Source organism: Carcharodon carcharias, chromosome 24, assembly GCF_017639515.1.
Source record: "Carcharodon carcharias isolate sCarCar2 chromosome 24, sCarCar2.pri, whole genome shotgun sequence".
NCBI lineage: Eukaryota > Metazoa > Chordata > Chondrichthyes > Lamniformes > Lamnidae > Carcharodon > Carcharodon carcharias.
This window is the reverse complement of record NC_054490.1, coordinates 25,250,518-25,271,120: the sequence shown is the minus strand read 5'-3', so window position 1 is coordinate 25,271,120 and position 20,603 is coordinate 25,250,518.

The following is a 20,603-nucleotide window of genomic DNA, read 5'->3' as shown; positions in this document are numbered from 1 at the left end:
TACGCCGCACAATGCGATGGTTGGTGATTTTGCACTTAACTCCAAACAGCCATATCACTTTGGGTAACAAGAATCAACCAATATAATTAATATTTGATAGATCATCCATAGTCATGTGCTGGAAAAGTTTCCGCACTTCTACCACCCTGTCTGTGAAGAATAGTTTTATAACTTCACTCTAGATCTAATTTTCTGACGTTTTATTTCCTCGAAACTCTCACTGCTAAACTCTCTTCCTGCATTTCCATCATTCCTGTCCCCCTTGCTATTTTGAAAGCTTCGATAAAATCATCCATTAACAATCCAAATTCAAGTCAGTTATTTAATCTCGAATGGTAGCTTCATCTTGACGTTCACGTGTCTGGCCGCACTCTATTTCATTAATGCCAATACATCATTTCAAATTCATGCTGCCTATTACTGCTCGCAGTGCTCCAGGCGTGGATAAATCGGGGTCAGGTATAAGTAGAAAATTCGACGACGTGGTGTTGCATCCCTCTAGATATAAAGGCCAGAATTTCATTTGGCTGTTTTCACTGTTTGCTTTACCTGTACACGTCATGCTAATAGTCTGTGTACCTGTCCTACCAAGTCCCTTCGAAACAACTGTGTGTTTCCTTTTCATTTAGGGGACAGTCTCTTCTCTTCTTCGCTAGGTCTAAAGTGAATGACCTCAGGCCTATTTGCATTCAAATCCATTTGCCACTGTGAATCCATTCAGTACTTTTTTAAACAATATTGTACTTCAATCGGCTCTGCTTACAATGTTCACTATCTTAATTGCAGCAGCAAATTTTGGATTTGTGAGTATCGACCCGAGCTTGTAATTTGGTCTTGAGAACAGCAAATGCTTGAGCCCCAACAAACTTCCAATCCGGTAGTACTGCACTCCTGCAAATGGCATTTTTCCACCGCTCCACCAATTTCCTGCCCATCTCAATAATGTCCCCTACTGGCAATGCCAATCTCATGTCATCCCATGGATTTGGTGTGATTCAAGCTTAGAATCCTATGAGGGTCGTTATTAAAAAAAACATCCTTGCGGAATTGTATCTAAGGAGCATCGATCGAGATTAACCAATCCCTTCCCTTTATCACCTCATCTAGGAAATCCAATCGGGTTTTTCAGGAAAGAACTGTCCTTCACAAACCCATGCTTGATTGCTCTGATAAGCAAGGGGCAAAATGAATTGCTCACTCGCCCTGTCCTAAATTATTAACTGCAGCAATCTCGCCTCATTTATTAAGCGAGCTGGTCAATATTTCTCTGACACCCCTCACTCACTTTCATTAAATAGCGGAGTGACAAGCAATCATTTTTGACTGAAACAGGCGGGTCATGAACCGAGACAATGCTCGTAATTGGATTAGGAAACCTTGACTGGCCTCACCTCATTTCTGTAAAATCATAATTATCTGTGCCTTAGGCTCTTCCCCTGATTGTTTTATCCTGCGACTTTTCGCTGGCTGTTCCCGTTTGCTTCCCCCCACCCTGGACGTTGAGTATCCCTCAGGCCTCCTCAGGGCCTTTCCAGGAGTTTATTTCCAAATAGGGATTTTTTTTTGGTAGTGAAGACATTGAGCATTCGTCTTGTTAAAAGTTTCCGTCTTGTATTCAACAGGTTACTTCGGACGAATGTCCACACAAGGGGAAACATAAATTTATAGTGTATATCAGGAGAGTACTGATTGCCTCTTGCCAACTAATATGCACTCTCTTCAAGTTCAGTATAACTTGTTATGTTCCCCATTTGTTGGTCTTCTTGAGAAATATCCTGATGAGTGCAAGATGAAAAGTTTCAACATGATAATTTTTGCTATAACACTGGGGTGTTTTCTTTTATTTTTCTTTTTTCTCCATCGGTTATTCACATTGAGCTATTCGCTGGGTCCCTCCCCTGCATCTTTTTTCGAACAAGTAATGCTTCTATTGATACAGCAGCTTTAATGGAGTAAAACGTGCCACACTGCATCACAACAGCAACTAACAACAGAACTTGAGACCAAGTCACAAATGGAGATATTTGACCAGATGACCAAATGCTTGGTCAGAGGTGTGTTTTGGGTTGTGCATTAACGAAGAAGAGAGCGGTGGAAAGATTGATGATGGAAATTCTACAGCTCCAGCAGTTGGCATCCAGAAACCGCCCGCCAAGGGGGAAGCAATGGACATTGCACATTGTGCATGGAGCCTTACTTGGAGAAATGCAGATATCTCCATGTGTTCTGTGGCTGGTGGAGATTACGGTAATGATGATGGTCGAGGCCAAAACTGTATTTGGAAACAATAACATGGAATTCCAAAAACAAGACCTTAGCCAACTAGGAACCAATGCATGTCAGTGAGAAGCGAGAGAGAGAGCAGAGTTAGCGGCTGATTGCCTGCTCACACAGCCCTAGCCTTGATGCGAGACTAATTCCTGGGACGGCCGGAGTGCCGTTTGCGGAGAGATTGACCAGAATTGCCTGTTTTCTTGAGATAAATAAAACCTTAATAGGGCTCAAAAGGCCAGCTGCAAGATGGATGTTTTCCTTACCTGGGGATCGAGAATCGGGGAACTTTGTCTGGAACCAGTCTCATGAAGGAGAAATTTCCAACTTGGACTGAAAGGAAGAGGATTCCTTTCACTCAGGGGTTTGGAAAGCTTTGGATTATCTACCTCAGAGGTCTGTGGAGGCTCAGGCATGTTCAATACGGAGATTGCTAGGTTAGTAGGTTTTATAGATATCATGGGATGTGCACATATTTCGGGAAGATGGCACTGAGGTGGAAGATCAGCCTTGAACTAAGTAAATAGCGAGGTTGTGTCCAGCAGCCGAATAGTCTACTCCTGTTAATTTATCACCAGTTCCTGTGTTCCTTTCCAAGATGCAGGATGTGATAAAACATTGGGGAGAGAATTAAGCTCAGCAAAACCATTTCACTTACATGGAGCTGATATCTTCCCCTTTTCATCGTTGGATGTCATGTCATCAACAAACCCAAAGATGTTGGCTGTGTGGAATAGGACACATGCCTCCATGAAAATGGGGATCTGCTGCACGGTCATAAAGGCAACAATCATCACCGGAGTGAATGGGAGCTACAGATACATCAGCAAGGCTTGCTCCTCAATGCATGCACTAAAATGTGAATTCGCCACTCATCGGTGGATCGCTCAGACTGCAGCCCCTAGCGGTTTGTCCAACGAGATCATTCCAGCCCTAACAAAATGGAACCATCATAAAGGCACGAATAATGTGCTAGGACGAGGCCAGTCAGCCTTTCTGTTCGCTTCTGGCCATTTAAATAGGACGTTAAAATGTGCATCTCAACCCTCCCCCCCAGAATTTGCACAATGTAACTTGATGCCCGCACCAAAACAAAATTAACATCCACCTTAAAAGCTTCGTTTGATCCACAGCATTTTTTGTCGGAATGAGTTACTGACGCCCACCTAACCTTGACCCAATGATTTGTTCCTGATTTCACTCGGGGGTCAGCTCATGTTTTATTCATAAGATCTGCCAAGCATTATGGTGCGGGCCCTTTAACTGGACTGTCACGCCATGATATCAGAAGACACGGCACTCAGTCAAATTGACCAGCAGAATGTGACCGATGTGTTTCTCAGCTGTTTTAATTTCAGGCAGGTGGCTGTAAATCCAGCTTCATTGCTGGAATGGGACCCCCCCTGTCTGTGGCTAACTGGATTATCTAGTTAGGCATAAAAGCAGTCTCGCATTAATTCTGAGTCGCTTAAAGGACAAAAATAATGGAAAAATATAATCGGTAAATCTGGACTGGACTTGCCATATAAATAATGTGGCTACAAAGGCAGGTCAGATGCTGGGAGTTGTGCATCGAACAACGCACCTCTTGACTCACAAAAGCCTGCCAACAAATTCAAAGTATCAAGGCAGAAGTGCGATCGAATACTCCCCGCTTATCTGGATGAGTTCAGCTCCATCAAGGCACAATCAGCTTGGCAACGTACTGGACAATGCAGCCTGCTTGATTCGCATCTCGTTCAAGGGCATTCATTCTCCACACCAATGATGCACAGTAGGAGAAACGTTTACCATGTAAAACACGCACTGCATGAATTGACCCAGTTCCTTCGACAGCACCTGCCAAACCCACACCCACGACCAATGTGCAAAGACAAGGGCAGCACAAGGGCTAGAACACCGCCACTTGGAATTTCCTTCGAACATTCTCACCATTCTGACTTGCAGAGATATCGCTGCCCCTTCACTTTCAATGGTCAAAATCGTTGAAATCCCTTCGTCAATAGCACTGTGGCCGTATTTACACCACGTGGACTGCAGGGGTTGAAGAAGGCAGCTCACTACCCCTTTCCGAACGACTACACATGATGGGCAATAAATATATTTCGTGGACGAAAAAAAAAGTTCCCGAGAAGTGAGAATGTGGAAGATTATGGGGACCAGGCAGGGGTGTGGGAATAGTTGGAATGATCTTTCAGGTTGCCAGTCTAGACTCAAAGGGCCGAATGTTCTCCTTCTGCACTGTAAAGATACTATGATACAGTGATAATGCGAAATGGGAGGTTATACCCATCAAGAACGATTGAACAGTGTAATAAATGCTTCTATCATGGATTATATTAAGGGTTATGAATGCAGATTTTTGGTTTCAGTTTAAGGCGAATTGTGGGCTGTTTACTTTCAGTTTGGTTGGGCATGACTATGTGTGTTTACAAACCATGCATTAACTTTTCACCCCAGCAGATAGGCTTTTAGAAGTAAGAAAGCTGTGGGGTTGTTAATTTGAAATTGTTGCGGACGGAGCTATGTTCTACGAGTAAACCTGGTGGGTTTTTTTTATATCATTTCATGCATGACAAAATGACATCCAGTTATTTATTTTTAACCAGAGAAATTAGTTCGATATGTTACCAGAGGGACATGGGGGCATAAGTAGCGAATTTCTTAGGACAAAGTAGCTCTATAAAGATAGGAGAAGTCCACCTACAGAATAGACACCTGCGGAGCGTCCACATGTGTCTCGCGGGCTGTGGCATGCGATCATCACCAGCGTATGCTTGGAGCATGATGACGTATTGATAAACATAAAGCAAGGATCTGAGCTGCGAACTGTGCAGGCAAACACAGAGGGGGAAAAACGTGCCTTCCAGCGAATGAATATGTTTAAAAGTCCATCAGGGTGAAAGGCAGAAGGGGACAAAATGGTTGAGCTGAGGAAAGTCTGTTGGTTTGAGCATAATGTAGAAGCAAAAGCGGTTTAGAATCATTGTATTCTGTGCTCAGTGTACTTATTTTGCCAATATTCTCGTGTTTGCTTTATACAAGTTTGGGTAGGAAGGGGTAAGCAGTTTTTTTTTCAGTTTAACTTGGAGCCCTGCTGTTAAAACCATTGTGCAGCATCTTTTTAAAATGTGCATGAACTATCATGCTTGGTGCTAACAGGTATCCAACTTATCCAGCACTTCCAAAGCTGGGATCAAAGCAATAGGCTGGGGAATGCCTCCCTTGAAATGAGGGAAGGGAGGTCATTGTGGCCTCAAGACTATCAAAAGTAAAATAGAATGTCAACAAAGGTAAACAATTTCAAAGAGCGTCTGAGAGCAGAACTAGAGGCCATGACTGCAAGGTAGTCGCTGGTAAAGCCAACAAGAATTCAGGAGAAATGTACTTGGCAAAGCATTGCATGCTGACCTGGTCACAATGAGATGAGCAGCATAGATACCCTGAAGGGAAAGTTAAAGAAACACTTGGCAAGAGGCGAGAGTCGAGTACAGTAGAAGGCTGTGTGGATAGAGTTAGATGAAGCAAGTTGCGACAAGTTGAGTCTGGAACGTTAATGCTGGCAGAAAGCAGCAGGGACGGCTCTTGTGTTAATGTGCCGCAAATGGTTTCAACTCTCTGTTTTGAAGGATTCCTTCAAAGACTTGGCTCCTGTTACAATTGCATCTTTCAAAAGTGGGCTCCTTAAGTTAATGGATAGATTATGAAAGCTGCAGGAATATTTGGACACAAGTTGGCAGATGAGAATTCTTGGATGGGTCATACAACCTTCGAACTCTATCATCACTGAAGCATTCTATTCTTGCCCAAGCTCGAGGGTTCATTACTGGAGAGATTCAGCCTCGAGAACCGTTTATGATCAACTTTATTTCACTCTGAAACAAAGGAAGTGTAAGATTAGGCCTTTACCTCTGAAGGCTGGCTTCGCCCCTCACTAGCAGTGGACCAGTACTGTACAATCCATGCAGCCTATTGCCGTCTGCATTCCTAGAGGTACAGGAACCGTGAGAGATTTTCCCGAAGGAGTGTCACTCAACCAGACCAACAGAGCGTACCCTGCGAGGCGTTTGTCAGTCACAATGTGACAATGTGAGCGGCGACGGCATGGACCCTCAGGCGAGCGATCAGGTGGCGGGAATAATCACAAGAGCAAAACGTGGAGCGTGCATAGGCAGCTTTGTGATGACCTCATCTGGCATGCCTGGTGAGCACTTAGTTTTCCATTAGATGTTTAGTTCGTCCTTAGATGCATGTAATTTGCACATCAATATTTCCTTACCTTTATTTTGCCTTTGTGTTTAATCAGTCCGCACTCTTGACTTCCCTAACAGAGGTCACTTCTGTTGGCTTCATGTGCATTGAGTTCCATATTGCGTATTATTCTGGGCCTTTAATCTGGTGTGGTTTCCAAAGGAAACATAGCGGCGGAAGAAAAATAAGATGGGTGGTAGGATTGATTTAGGTGAACGTTGCAGTGCTGGAGAGAGGAGAGATTTCTCAAAAGCATCAATAATTCATTTGGCTAAACATAAGGAAGAAAGCAGCAGCTTGTACATTTCTCATTGCAGTGTATATACTACTACCTAGTGGGTAAGATGTCGGAGAAGAACTTTACAAGGGAATGGAGAATTGTAAGAATTATAGACTGGTTGTAATTCAGTATTGTAATTAACAGAATATAAAATATAATGGCAATAGTTAATATAGCATAAACGAACAAATACTAGAACGTGTGCAAGGTAAATTTCTACATCATTATGGTTCCAGTCCAATGAGAAAGGAACCATTGCTGGACCACGTTATAGGGAATGAGTTGGGAGAAGTGGATCAAGTGTTTGAAAGGGAAATCTAACATGCAGTAAACAGTTCGTCTTATGTTTTGTGCTGGCCAAGAGAAAAAAACACGGAACAATAATAATTAATTCAGCTAAATCACATACAATGTTGTGAAAAGATACCCAGCCCCGATGAAAAAGGAAGAGACTATGGCCCCGCAAAACGTTAAACAAATATCACACTGCCTTTAAAGAAAAAATACTGAGTAGAGTCAAGATGTATTCCCACGACAAAAAAAGTTGGCGAAACCAAATCCAGATCTTGTGATTTCCTGACACAATGTTTCACAAAGGTAGGGAGAGTGCATGGACCTGGTGAACTGAACTTGGAGGGGAACTCGGATATGATTGTCTACGAAAGTTCTGCAGCGCTCAAGCCAAGAAAGAGCATGAGAAGAGACTAGCAGCCAACATAAAGGAGAACCTAGAAGTTTTCTATTATCATATAAATACAATAAGAGTGCTAAAAGAGGTAGTGAAAGCGACCAGTGGCCAGCTAGAGAATTTACCTGTCGAGGCAGGAGAAAGAGCTGAGATACTAGATTAGTTCCTAGCAGTCATCTTTACAAAGGAAGAAATTGCAGACCTACGCAAATTGAAAAAGGGGATAGGTCAAAATATTCTTGATCTAAAATCGATAAGGAGGTATTGGACAGGATGACCACCTAATGCCAATAATGCAAGCATACAAGATGAGATGCACCCACTGATAATGAAGGAATTGAGAGTGAAAATTACAGAGGCATTGGCACTGATTTGCAATCCTCCTTAGATACGGAATTGGTGCGAGAGGACTGGGAAAATTCAGTTTTTGCACCATTATTAAAAAAGGTGTATACATAAACCAGAAACGGAAGATTTAAGATTGGTGTTGGGATAGATAGTTGGAACAATGATTCGGGCAAAAATAACTGTCATTTGGAAGATGCATATTAATTACAGATAGACAGCATGATTTTTTTCCGGGACATTTCTTTGAATGATTTGTAAGACCTTTTCTATGAGGCAACATAGTTGGTAGATGGGAGCAAATCCTTTCATTTGGTGGATCTGGAATTATTTAAAAAATATGCCAAAGTGCCACATGACAGACTTTTGTGCAAAGTTAGAGCTAGTAATTTAAAAAAGGCAGTTGTGGCATTGGTACGACAGAGTTGAAATAGGTAATAGTGGGGAAGGTTGTTTTTCGGACTGGAGAAGTGTTGATAAAAAAGTCTCCTAAGAGACAGGACACAGTTTCCTTTCCCTTATGGTATCGTTGGTCATGGCAGTCTTGTGTGGACAATATCGTAGGAAGGCTAACAATAGGCTTCAAGACGTCATGAAATTAGTTTACTACCACTTGCGCCACATTTCAATGGTGGGACACGTTACCCACGACAAGAGATGGGGAACGTCTTCATAGTACATCTGCGTATATGCACCAGAGTCATCTCCCTGCCGCCGCAACACCACCCCCCGCCCCCCCAACCTCCTGCACCCCTCTCTGCTCACTGCCCACTCATGCTGGAAAAATCCAGGCAAGCCAACGTGATTTCCTGACGCAGTGTTTCACAAAGGTATGGAGAGGGCAAGGACCTGGTGTGCTGAACTTGGAGGGGAACTCGGATATGATTGTCTACGAAAGTTGTGCAGCGCTCACAATTGCTCTTCTTTGGCTTTGAGGTACCTAGCATTCAGGTGACTACACAGACAAGTCACATGTTCCCAGCTGCCTGACAGTGCAGCGCTAGGGAAAGCACTGCCCAGTGGTTGGGGAGAGTTGGGGGATGGAGTATGGCAAGGCAGCATGGTATGAGCTGAGTTCGGGGTGGTGCGGGGCAAGGCAGCACGATCTGAGGCGATTTGGGGGGCTGGCAAAACGGTTTGTGGTGAGGTGGTGGGGGATCTAAGGAAGCACAGTCTGATTGGCTGTGTGCAAGTGCAAGCTGTGGGGCGGGTGTGGGGTGAAGGACAGAAGCAGCTACACAGTGATGCAGTTCAGGTGCAGCCACATGGGCATGCTAACAATCGGGCATTTGGATTATCTTCCTACTCAAGAAACGTGGAGGTATCATGGTGCCTCCAAATAATCCAGAGCTTTACAGCCCTCGGGCATAAACTGCAAATTAATGAGCATTTTAGTGGGCTGCAGAGCAATTGGGCGGCTCGGCAAGTTCTACAATCTGCTTGCAAGACCTGAGGATGCAGCAGTTACGGGTGGGGGGTGGGGGGGTGGGGGGGGGGAGCGGGTGGTGGTTGCTCTGGAGCCCTTGTCTTCGTTCACTTATGGAAAAGTTAACCTCATGGTTAAAGATAACAGCAGAACATTGCAGTGCAGGTTAGTAGAATGAATGCACCTGCATCAAAGCTTGGAGTGCAGCATGCAGCACAGTGGGGAAAGCTGCCGCCAATCGCCAATGCAGTGGGGCAGAGGAGTTTGGGGTTTCGGGCAGCCATGCAGCACACTAAACCAAGGCCATCCAAGTGGTGGGGAGCACTCTCAGAGATGCATTAAGAGGCGTTCAGGCTTAACGAAGAGGGGTTCTTAGTACTTCCATGCTGACACACGTACCTCCCTCTTTTATCCTGTAGGAGGAGTACATCAGGAGCATGGAGCCCTGTGATCAGGAAATATGCCCATTGACTTACTGAGAGTTGAGATGGAGCAGAAGAGAGCGTCAGTGTCACCTAGATGGGCAGAGGGAGGAGCCAAAACGTCATGATGAATGTGTAGTGGGGGTTCCTGAGCAATCTGGTCAGTTCACATCTCCTGCGATAAGGGAGGACGTCGGCTGGGAAGAGGCTGAGGAGGTCCTCGAAGGCGAGGATGATGTTGATGAGGCCTCACATTGGCCAGCTGAGGCCAGTAAGTTTGGGTGACTGCCGTGGATTTGTGGAGAATGATGATGACATGCAGTGAGGAAACACGACAGCTCCTCACGTGGCATCTGAGTGTCTGACTTCTCTTTGCCTGATAGCATTGCACATTGACTGCATGATGAGTCACCTTTCAGTGAGATGCTGTGGATGTGCATAGTCCATATATTCCAGGAGAACGACAACGACGCACATAGATGCCAACATAGCTTATGTGAATGTCTGACGCCTGTCTGGCTGATAAAAGTTTGTTTGCACTTTGTTAACAGGGTTAAATCAATGTAGATTCAGTGGGGAAACCTGAACTTCTCTTCATCCTGAGGCATCCTTCGTGAGCTGCACCGTTCAGGGATACACTGTCACTGCAAACAGGTGCTGAGAGAATGGGGGCCAGCTGCATGTCAAAGGTGCTGAGAGCACACAGAGAGAGTGACAGAACAAAAACAAAGATCGCTGGAAAAATCTCAGCAGATCTGACAGCATATGCGGAGAGGAGCACAGTTAATGTTTGGATTATGTATGACTCTTCAAAAGAACTAAGGAAAAATAGAAATTACGTGAAAAATAAGCTGTTTCAGGAGGATTGCATAGGTAGAGCTGGAAAGAGGACCAGTGACAGGTGGAGGCAAAAAAGAGATTGCCAAAGATGTCATAGAAAAAATGATAAAGGGGTGTTGAAGGTGGTGATATTAGCTAAAGGATGTATTAACGGTGACATTAAAGGTAGAACGCAGGACGAGCAAGTGACAGATAGCCCTAGTGGGGTGGAGTAGGGGGAAGGGAGCGAAGCAGGCTGAAAGGTAAAGATAAAACAATGATTGGAAATAAATTTTAAATTGATTATAGAAATAAGTTGGAAAAGAGAAATATATTTTTAAAAATTGATAGGTTATAAGAAAAAAGGGGATCAGAAATTGAGTGGGGATCAAGGAGAAAGCTAATGAACTGAAGTTGTTGATCTCAATGTTAATTCCGGATGGCTGTAAAGTGCCTAATCAGACGATGAGGTGCTGTTCCTCCCGTTTGCTTTGATCTTCACTAGAACATTGCAGCAGGCCAAGGATAGACATGTGGGCATGAGAGCCGGGTGGAGTGTTGAAATGGCAAGCAACAGGGAGGCCTGGGTCATGCTTGTGGAGACACCAAAGGTCTTCCACAAAGCAGTCACCCAGTCTGCGTTTGGTCTCTCCAATGTAGAGAAAACCGCATTGGGAACAACAAATCCAATAGACTAATTTGAGGGAAGTGCACGTGAAAAGCTGCTTCTCTTGAAAATAGTGTTTGGGGCCTTGCGCAGTGAGGAGGGGGGAATTAAAGGGGCAGGGGTTGCACCATCTGCGATTGCATGGGAAGGTGCCATGGGAGGAGTTTGAGGTGTAGGGGGTGATGGAGGAGTGAACTTGGGTGTCCTGGCTGGAATGGTCCCCACCGAATGCCGACAGGGATGTTGAAGGAAAGATGTTAGGTGGCAGAATCAAGCTGGAGTTAGCAGAAAAGGCGGAGGAAAATCCACGCACGGTGGTTGACAGGGCCTTAAACTGTTTCTGGCCTATCTCCCGCACATCCACCCTCACACTTTCCTCTCCTTTCCAGAACCATGTTGGGGTCCCCCTTGTCCCCACTTATTATCCCACCAGCCTCAGTATTGAAAGGACCATCCTCTGCCATTCCATCCAAGTCCTGCATCATGCCACCACCAAACCATCAGCCCCTGCTCCTCAGCCCCCTTTCATGCCACCTTTCCGTTCAAACGCAGAAGGTGCAACACGTGCCCCTTTACTTCCCCCCTCCTCACAATCCAGGGGCCCAAACCATCCTTTCAAGTGAAGCAGCAATTCACTTGCGCTTCCCTCAATTTAGTCTACTGCATTCGCTGCTCCCAATCGGTTCTCCTCTACTTTGGAGAGGCCAAACACAGACTGGGTGACCGTTTTGTGGAACACCTTTGGTTTGTCCGCAAGCATGACCCAGACCTCTCTGTCGCTTGCCATTTCAACACTCCAGCCTGCTCTCATGCCCAATTGTCCGTCCTTGGCCTGCTGCAATGTTCCAGTGATGCTCACCACAAACTGGAGGAACAGTGCCTCATCTTCTGATTAGGCACTTTACATATTCCGGTCTGAATATTGAGTTCAACAATTTCAGATCACGAACTCTCTACTCCATCCACACCCAATTTCCGATACACATTTTTAATAAAAATTTATATATTTTTAAATATATTTTTCTTTTCCCACCAATTTCTATTATATTTTTAAATTTATTTCCTTATTTTTAATCTCCACCTTTTAGCCTAATTTGATCCATTCCCCGTATCCCACCAGCACGAGGGCTATTTGTCACTTGCTGGTCCTGCATTTTACCCTTAATGTCACCATGAACAAATCCTTTAGTGAGTATCACCAACATCAATACTCCTTTGCCATTTTGTCTATGACATCTTTGGCAATCTCTTCTTTGCCTCCACATATCACTGGTCCTCTATCCAGCTCTATCAGTCTCCACCACCCCGACTCCTCAAACAGCTTATATTTCAACCCCTTTCAAATTTCTTTAGCTCTGCTGAAGGTTCATGTGGATTCAAGACGGTAACTCTTTTCCTCTCCACAGATGCTGTCAGACCTGCTTGTATTTCCCGCAATTTTATTATTGTTCCAGATTTCCAGCAACCGCAGTATTTTGCTTTTCTCTGAGATAATGACGGAACACTGTGCCAAGGGAATCCTGGCAGGAAAGGTAAGAACCATTGAAGTGTACACATGACTGGTGTGTCCAGTGGGAGTGGAGGCAGAGAGCTGGGAAGGTTGCACAAAGTACAGAGAAAAGACCCTAGGCTGAGACAACAGCTATTAGCTTGTACAATGACCAAGGTCTCACATATGGCTGACGCGCACACTCCTCATCAGAAAAAGGAGCCATAGTCAGGGAGACACTCTTGGGAGTGCATTGGCAATAGAGTATAGTATGTACAGGCAATTAACAGTCATGCCCAGGCTGTACGCCTAAGTAGCCAAGTGGTTAACGTACTGGGTTTGTAACCTCAAGATCAAGAATTCAAATCTCACAATGGCAAACTATGAAACAATGTAACTTAATCTGAATAGAAACAGATGGAAATGTGTTTGTACTCAAAAGAGTTATAGATATGTGTGCATAGAAGTAGCCTGAAAATCTGTTTGCAAAATCTTCGCCCGAGCCATGTCTTCTCGGCTCGGCACCGTGTTGGACCACATGATCCACCCTGACCAGTCCTACACCGTCCTGGACCGAACCATTTATGATAACATCCATCTGGTCCGGGACATCATCCACTATTCCCAGAGGGCTGGTCTGTCGAGCGCCTTCCTGTCTCTCGGTCAGGAGAAGGCGTTCGACAGGGTGGATCACGGATACTTACTCAGAACTCTGCGAACGTTCGGGTTCGGGACGCATTTTGTCGCCCGGATCCGACTTCTGTACACTGCCGCGGAGTGTCTAGTGAAGGTTAACGGGTCCCTGACGGCGCCCCTTCACTTTGGGAGAGGGGTACGTCAGGGCTGCCCCCTGTCTGGCCAGTTGTATTCTATTTGTGTGGAGCCTTTCCTGCACCTCTTGCGTAGGAGGTTGTCGGGATTTGTTCTGCGCGGGCCGGGCATCGGGGTGGTCCTTTCGGCTTACGCCGATGACGTGCTCCTTATGTTTTGTGACCCGGCTGACCTGCGGAGGATGTGCGAGTGCCAGGAGGTCTACTCTGCCGCTTCTTCTGCCAGGATCAACTGGGGTAAATGTTCTGGACTCCTGGTCGGTCAGTGGCAGATGGACCCCCTACCCGAGGAGCTCAGGCCTTTCACCTGGAGCAGGACCAGCCTCCTCTACCTTGGGGTCCATCTCTGCCCCGCTGAGGAATCCTGGCCGGCAAACTGGCAGGAACTGGAGACGAAAGTCACCACTCACCTGCGGCGCTGGACAGTACTGCTCTGAGTGCTATCTTACCGAGGTCGAGTTCTGGTCATAAACCAGCTGATCGCCGCCATGTTGTGGTATCGGCTGGTCACTTTGACCCCTCCCCCGGACTTTGTCACAAGAATCCAGAGATTGTTAGTCGACTTCTTCTGGGGCAAAAGATTGCACTGGGTCGCTGCCAAGGTTCTGAGTCTCCCGCTTAGGGAGGGTGGTCAGGCGCTAGTGTGCCTACACACACAGGTGGTGACTTCCCGCCTTCAGACCCTGCAGCGATACCTCTACATCGAGCATCCTCCTCGATGGTGTGCCCTGATGACGTATTTCTTCTGTCAGGTGCATGGCCTGAATTATGACTTGCAGCTCCTGTTTATAGAACAGCTGGGCCTCGGTGGCTCCTTGCAGGCGTTGCCCGTCTTTTACCAGGACCTGATCAAGGTCTGGAAAGTGGTCGCCTCGCGACGCAGCTCTCCCCCGTCAGGAGCAGCGGCTTTCGTCAGAGAGCCGCTGCTCAGGAATCCGCCCCTCTGTCCTTTTCAGTGGTTGGCGGAGAGGAGGGCTGTGGCCGCAGGGGTGACCAGGATCGGGGATGTGCTGGGTGGCGGAGGACTGGGTTGGATGCTCCCGCAGGAGTTGGCGCGATGCACGTCTGTGAGTGTTCAGGTCGCAGCCGATGCCATCCAAGACCTGAGAACGGTCGTGCTCGGACCCGACGTTATTTTGGGTCTTGAGGTGGCCCAGGTGCGCGGTGGTCTTCCCTCTGAACATTCCCCTGTTCGGACAGAATTCCACATTGGCCCCAAGCCCCGAACCCTCCCTCGGGTGCTGGTGCCCCGCATTAGAAGCCTCCTGGGGGACATGCCCTCTGTGCCATTTGGCACGGCGTGGAGGAGCTTTTCGTATGGACTGCTGCTGCACACCTTCCATTTTCTCGCCCTTGTCCACCACCCGGACACGCCCTGGCGTTCCTTATTGCTGTCCGGCGGTGGAGGCCCCCGATGAGAGGCCCTCTACAGAGGGGTCCTACCCCTTTCTATCAGCCAACTGGGTTGGAGGGTGTTGCATGCAGCAGTCCCTTCTAATCGTAGAAAGAATAGGTTCACGAACTCGCAAGGCACATGCCCTTTTTGCGGTCTTGTGCAGTCCGTGGGACCATGCATATATAGGGTCTGGTAGGCTGCACTCACTTTTTCATTACCTGAAAAACCTGTTTTGTTTGCACTTCAGCCCCACGCTCCTGATCTATGGACACCCGGTGCAGAAGGGGGTCTGGAAGGAGGAGGACCTCCTCATGAACCTGCTCCTGGTCCTGGCCAAGTTGGCTAGTAACAGGTCCAGGCAGCGGGCAATCGATGGGGGAGTCCTGCCCGATTGTTTGTCTCTCTTCTGCGGCTACGTTGGCGGCCGGATGTCTTTGGAAAGGGAGCACGCGGTGTCTGCTGGCACTCTCGAGGCCTTCCGTTCTCGGTGGGCACCGCGGGTCTGGGGTATTTTATTGACCCCTTTAATCACATTTTGGTTTAAAGTTTGTAAGTTTCCTTTAAACTTTGTTCTTGGTTTTACAGCTGACCTGAATTAGGGGCTGTGCCTGATTCATCCCAATTTTGTTAATTTGGTTTTATTGGTTTTAACGCGAAAGCGTTACAACATCTTAACGTTCAAAACACTGCAGCTGCGTCTTGGTGTCCCACAACATCCACAGTGGAGTTGGATGAACCCTACGTATGCTACATCCACTCGTTTATAAGGTTGATGGATCTCCTCTGGAGGGTTGAAAACTGGAGGGCCCCAGCCTACTTCCAGTGACCTGCTGTGTAGCAGTAGCACCCTCGTAGGCCTGTGGAGCTGGATATGCTGTGGACATAGGAAGAGGGCATATGGATGGGCTGCATAATCCTGGAGTCACCTGTGTGTTGAGCCCTGGGGTGTGCACCTGCAGACCAGTCTCCGTAAGCTTGCCCTAGGGCTCCTGGCTGACACATGGTATGGACAATGTGTTAATGTGAGTGATAGGAGAGTGTCATGAAACGTATGAACAATGTGTCCTATGTGTGAGCAATGGGAGGCTCTACAGACATATATGGATGAGGCGTTCTGCCTGTGAGGAATAGCAACGCGTGCTAAAATGCATGCAAACTCTGTTTTATGTGTGAGAACTTCTAGGTAATGTAGAGCAGTATGGGCACTCTGTTCCCTGTGTAATAGTAGAGTGCGCAGAAGTGTCTGCATAATGTGTTTTCTCCCTGGGTTATAGTAGAGTGTGCAGAAATGCATGCATAATATGTTCTGTGTGTGAAGAATAGGAGAGTGCGCAGAAATGTATGGACAATTTGTTCACTGTGCGAATAACTTGGGAGGGTGCAGAAATGCATGGACATTGTGTTCTGTTTGTGAGGAATAAGAGAGTGCACAGAAATGTATGGATAACGTGCTCCCTGTGTGAGTAACTGGGGAGTGTGCAGACATGTATTGACTATGTGTTCTGTGTGTGAGCAATCGGAGAGTGTGCAGAAATATATAAAAAAAGTTATGTGTGTGAGTAATATCAGAGCGTTTAGAAATCTCAGGATAAACTGTTTTATGTGTGAGGAGTTGGATAAAGACCAGAAATGTATGGGCAATGTGTTTTGTGTATCAGTATGCGTGGAGTGTGCAGCAAAGTATGGACATGTTGTTCTCTGCGTGAGTAAAAGTGGAGTATATGGATAAAGTGTCCTGTTTGAGACTAATGAGAGAGGGTGTGGAAATGCATGGATACTGTGTTATGTGTGAGGGCAATGAGAGATCCTGCAGAAATGTTTGAACGATGTGTTCTGTGTGTGAGTAACAGGAGAGTGTGCAGGAATGTATGGACAATGTGTCCTGTTTGAGACTAATGAGAGAGGGTTTGGAAATGTAAGGATAATGTGTTCTGTGTGAAAACAATGAGAGAGCCTGTAGAAATGTTTGGACAATGTGTTCTGTGTGTGAGTAATAGGAGAATGTGCAGAAATGTAGAAGCAATATGTTCCATTTTTGAGTATTAGGAGATTGTGGAGATATATAAGGACAATGTGCTCTGTATGTGAATAATAGGAGAGTGTGCAGAAATGTATGGATAATGTGTCCTAGATGAGAACAATTGGAGATTATGCAGAAATATATGGATGATATGATTTGTGTGTGATTATCAGGAGAGTGTGCAGAAATGTATGGATGATGTGTCCTATGTGAGAACAATTGGAGATTATGCAGAAATATGTGGATGATATGATTTGTGTGAGATTATCAGGAGAGTGTGCAGAAATGTATGGATGATGTGTCCCATGTGAGAACAATAGGAGAGTATGCAGAAACGTATGGATGATGTGATTTTTGTGTGATTATCAGGAGATTGTGCAGAAATGTATAAATAAGGTGTTATGTTTGTGAGGAATAGTAAGGTGTGCAGAGTTGTATGGATAAACTCTTTTATGCATGAGGAATTGGAGAGCGTGCAGAAATGTATGGACAATGTGTTATATGTATGTCTAACTGTAGGGTATGTAGAAACGTATAGTCAATGTGTTCTCTGTGTGAGTAATAGTGTGCAGAAATGTTTGGATAACGTGATTGTTTTTTTAGTAATCAGAGTGTGTGCAGAAATGTGCGGAAAATGTGTTCTGTATGTGAGCAATAGGAGACTGTCCAGAAATGTATGGGTAATGGTCGAACCTGAAGCAATGTCACTGTTCATTTCGTACTTAATATTTGCGTGAGCTGAAGCCTTTGTCTCGCGTGGTTTTGGATTTGTCTGGGGGTGTTTTTGTGTGTCTTTAACGTGGGAGTGCAGCTAAATGTTATTTTTCTGTGATTGGCATTTGGGGGAGAATATGGGTTTTTGTTCTATGTGAGTATTTCATGTATGTGGAGAGGTTTTTGTGCTGTGTCTGATTAATTGATGAATGTGGAGACGCGTTTATGTTCTTTATGTGGTTAATTCATCGTCATGAAAGAATTTCTAGTTCCTGTGTGAATTATTTGCGGAGTTGGTACAACGTACCTGGCTTGTATTGGCTACATATGTGCAGGGAGACGTGCCTATCACCTGTTTTTTTTTCTCTCTTATTTGACGCGTGTGGAGAAGATGTTCTATGCTTCTGCGTCAGTAAGAGTAGAATGTGCAATTGCTGCGTTTGTTGTTATGGACAGGCAACGTCTCATTGTGAATAACTTCCTGTCTTGTGTGTATTTATTTAGTGATGGTGGAGAAGTGTGTGGATTCTGTGTGGTAGTGGTTGAATGTGGGAATAGATTATGTATTTCTTTGTGGTATTGGAATGGTCGGGGTGATGACTTTGTTATGTCTAGGGAATGTATGAATTTGCGGAAAGGGATTTTGATCCACATGACTGGTTGACAGGTGTTTGTGGAAGTGGTTGTTTTCTGTGCGCCTTTTAAGTGTGATTTAGTTGATTGCAGGAGGTTGATTTTGTTATAACTGATGCGACTAAGTGTGCAATAGTGCATGTTTTCTCTTTGAATGCTGCTGAGTTTATATTTGTATATGTGTTTCGTGTGGTTCTAATGTAATTGTGAGCTCACGGCTGTGTTGTCTGGCAGGTAACTATGCCTCGTCCTCATAGAGACAGCCATGTTTGTGAATGCGACCAGGATGGACATGTGATGTGCAAATGAATTAAATAAACCATGCATGAAATGTCGAGGTAGCATTCGTACTAGTTACTCTCTCCGATCTGCTGAACTTATGAATTAAAACTGATCATACAGCTCATAATGAGGACATACAGCCAATCGTGCTTTTCCCATCTGATTCAGGACCAATCCAATTAGTCCCTACCGCCTGCTATTTTGCAAAACCTCCGTATGTTCTTTCATTATTACTTTAACGTTATTTTCAATCATAATTCGGAAGGTTTTTTTTAATTTTTCCCTCCCTCATTCTCAGGCATTTCCTCTCAGACAGTGACACTTCATTGCGTACAAATATGCCTTCTGATCAGCATGTAAAGTGTCAAGGGATTATTATACTTCAGAGGGATCTTCGTACATTTACAACTAGCCAGATAAGCAAAGCTAACGAATGAGATGATGTTTCACAAAGGTTGCTGACAAGATTGTAGAACGTGAATGCTTTTATATTATGAGGAAGGTACAGTTTCAAAGACATGTAGAGCAATATAATGTACATATTAAAAAAGGGAGAATCATATACAAAGGAGAAAGGAAGTCGATGTGTCAGAAGGCATTGTGAGATCTGACAAATTGTGTAAAATATCCATAATGAAGCCTCCAGCCCGTTGTGCAAAAGTCTGCTATATAACGAAGTTGATGGACACCATTTGGAATTCCACTGTCAATTGGGTATTGTGTTAACTTGCTGGTACCGTTTTATATTTAAACTCTATGTTGGAAAGTTGCTTTAAATGGGGACATGTTTAATACGGTTTTTAGGACATATTGTAGTAGTAATTAATTGGAGTCTTATCTAAGTGTTTGAAATCTTTTATTTTGTTAATAAATATGTCGATGTAATTTTTTTAAAATCACTAAACGTCTTGACGGACTCAACATTTGAATTACATTCACGCTTCATCATGCTAACATGAACGCTATCTCCCTATTTTTCCTCACGGAGTTTACTCATGATGCTGGACACTGCTATGAATTATCAGCCAACGATTCTCAGAAGTAAGGAGAAAGATCGCCTATCACTCAACACAATGGAAGTTACACATCCCAAAGCTATTCAACTGGATCTTTACGGGAGATCCTGCATCATCACCATGATTTCAAATACTTCCTAAAGCATAAGTGTCAGTTTTGGGTAAAAAATATAAATAAGAGTCCAAAACCGAGCCAATTGTTTTAAGATTTAGAATAGCTTCAAAGCGTTTGTCCTTTAAGCCTTCATGCATGACAGGCCATGTACTTAACCAGCATCATCAATTTTCGCTGCTGTAAGATTTTTCAGATCAACGAGAATTCCACCTCGCCTCTCTTCTGTATAAACACAACAAAGTGGCAATAAAACAATCAACATATGTTGCGTCATCCTGTTATTCTTATACTCCAAGTTTCAGACCAGTTATCGCAAAAGGAATATTGTAGTGGCTGAGTACAGAGAGACAGAGTCACTGAACACAAAGGTGGTCCCTGGACGGATATGTTATGAGTTAGCACATTGTCAGCAGGGTTTTGGATTTAATTAAGTTGGTGGGTAAAGAAGATGGGAGATTTGGCAGGACTGCATCGGCCTGGATGTAATGAGTCTTTGGATGAGCTGGGGCAGGAATTCCGTAGGTCAATATTACTAAGGTGGCAATGAACAGTCTTAATCATGGAGTCGATAAGTTGTCTGCTGCGATGGATGGAGTTGTTGATTAAGCCAAGTGCCTTTTCCCTTTGTTGGCATTAGAGCGGGTGTTTCTCAAGTTGTGCTACATGCGCTCTTGGGGGAACGCAAGGCGATTCTCAGAGTTACAAAGGAGAATTCGTCAAAATGCCGATCCACGCCCTCGTTCCTTCCACTCGTGTTCTCCCTCCAATGCTCCCTTGACTCCTTTCCCTCACTCTCAAATCCATCTGGAAATGGAAGCGATCTAGCTATTACAACATGAAGGGCAGACATTAACCAATGGATTACTTCAGTACCGAAAGCCGAGTAGACCAAGATTCCAAAATTTAAACCTTCCATCTCAGTGAAGCTCACTGAGTAAA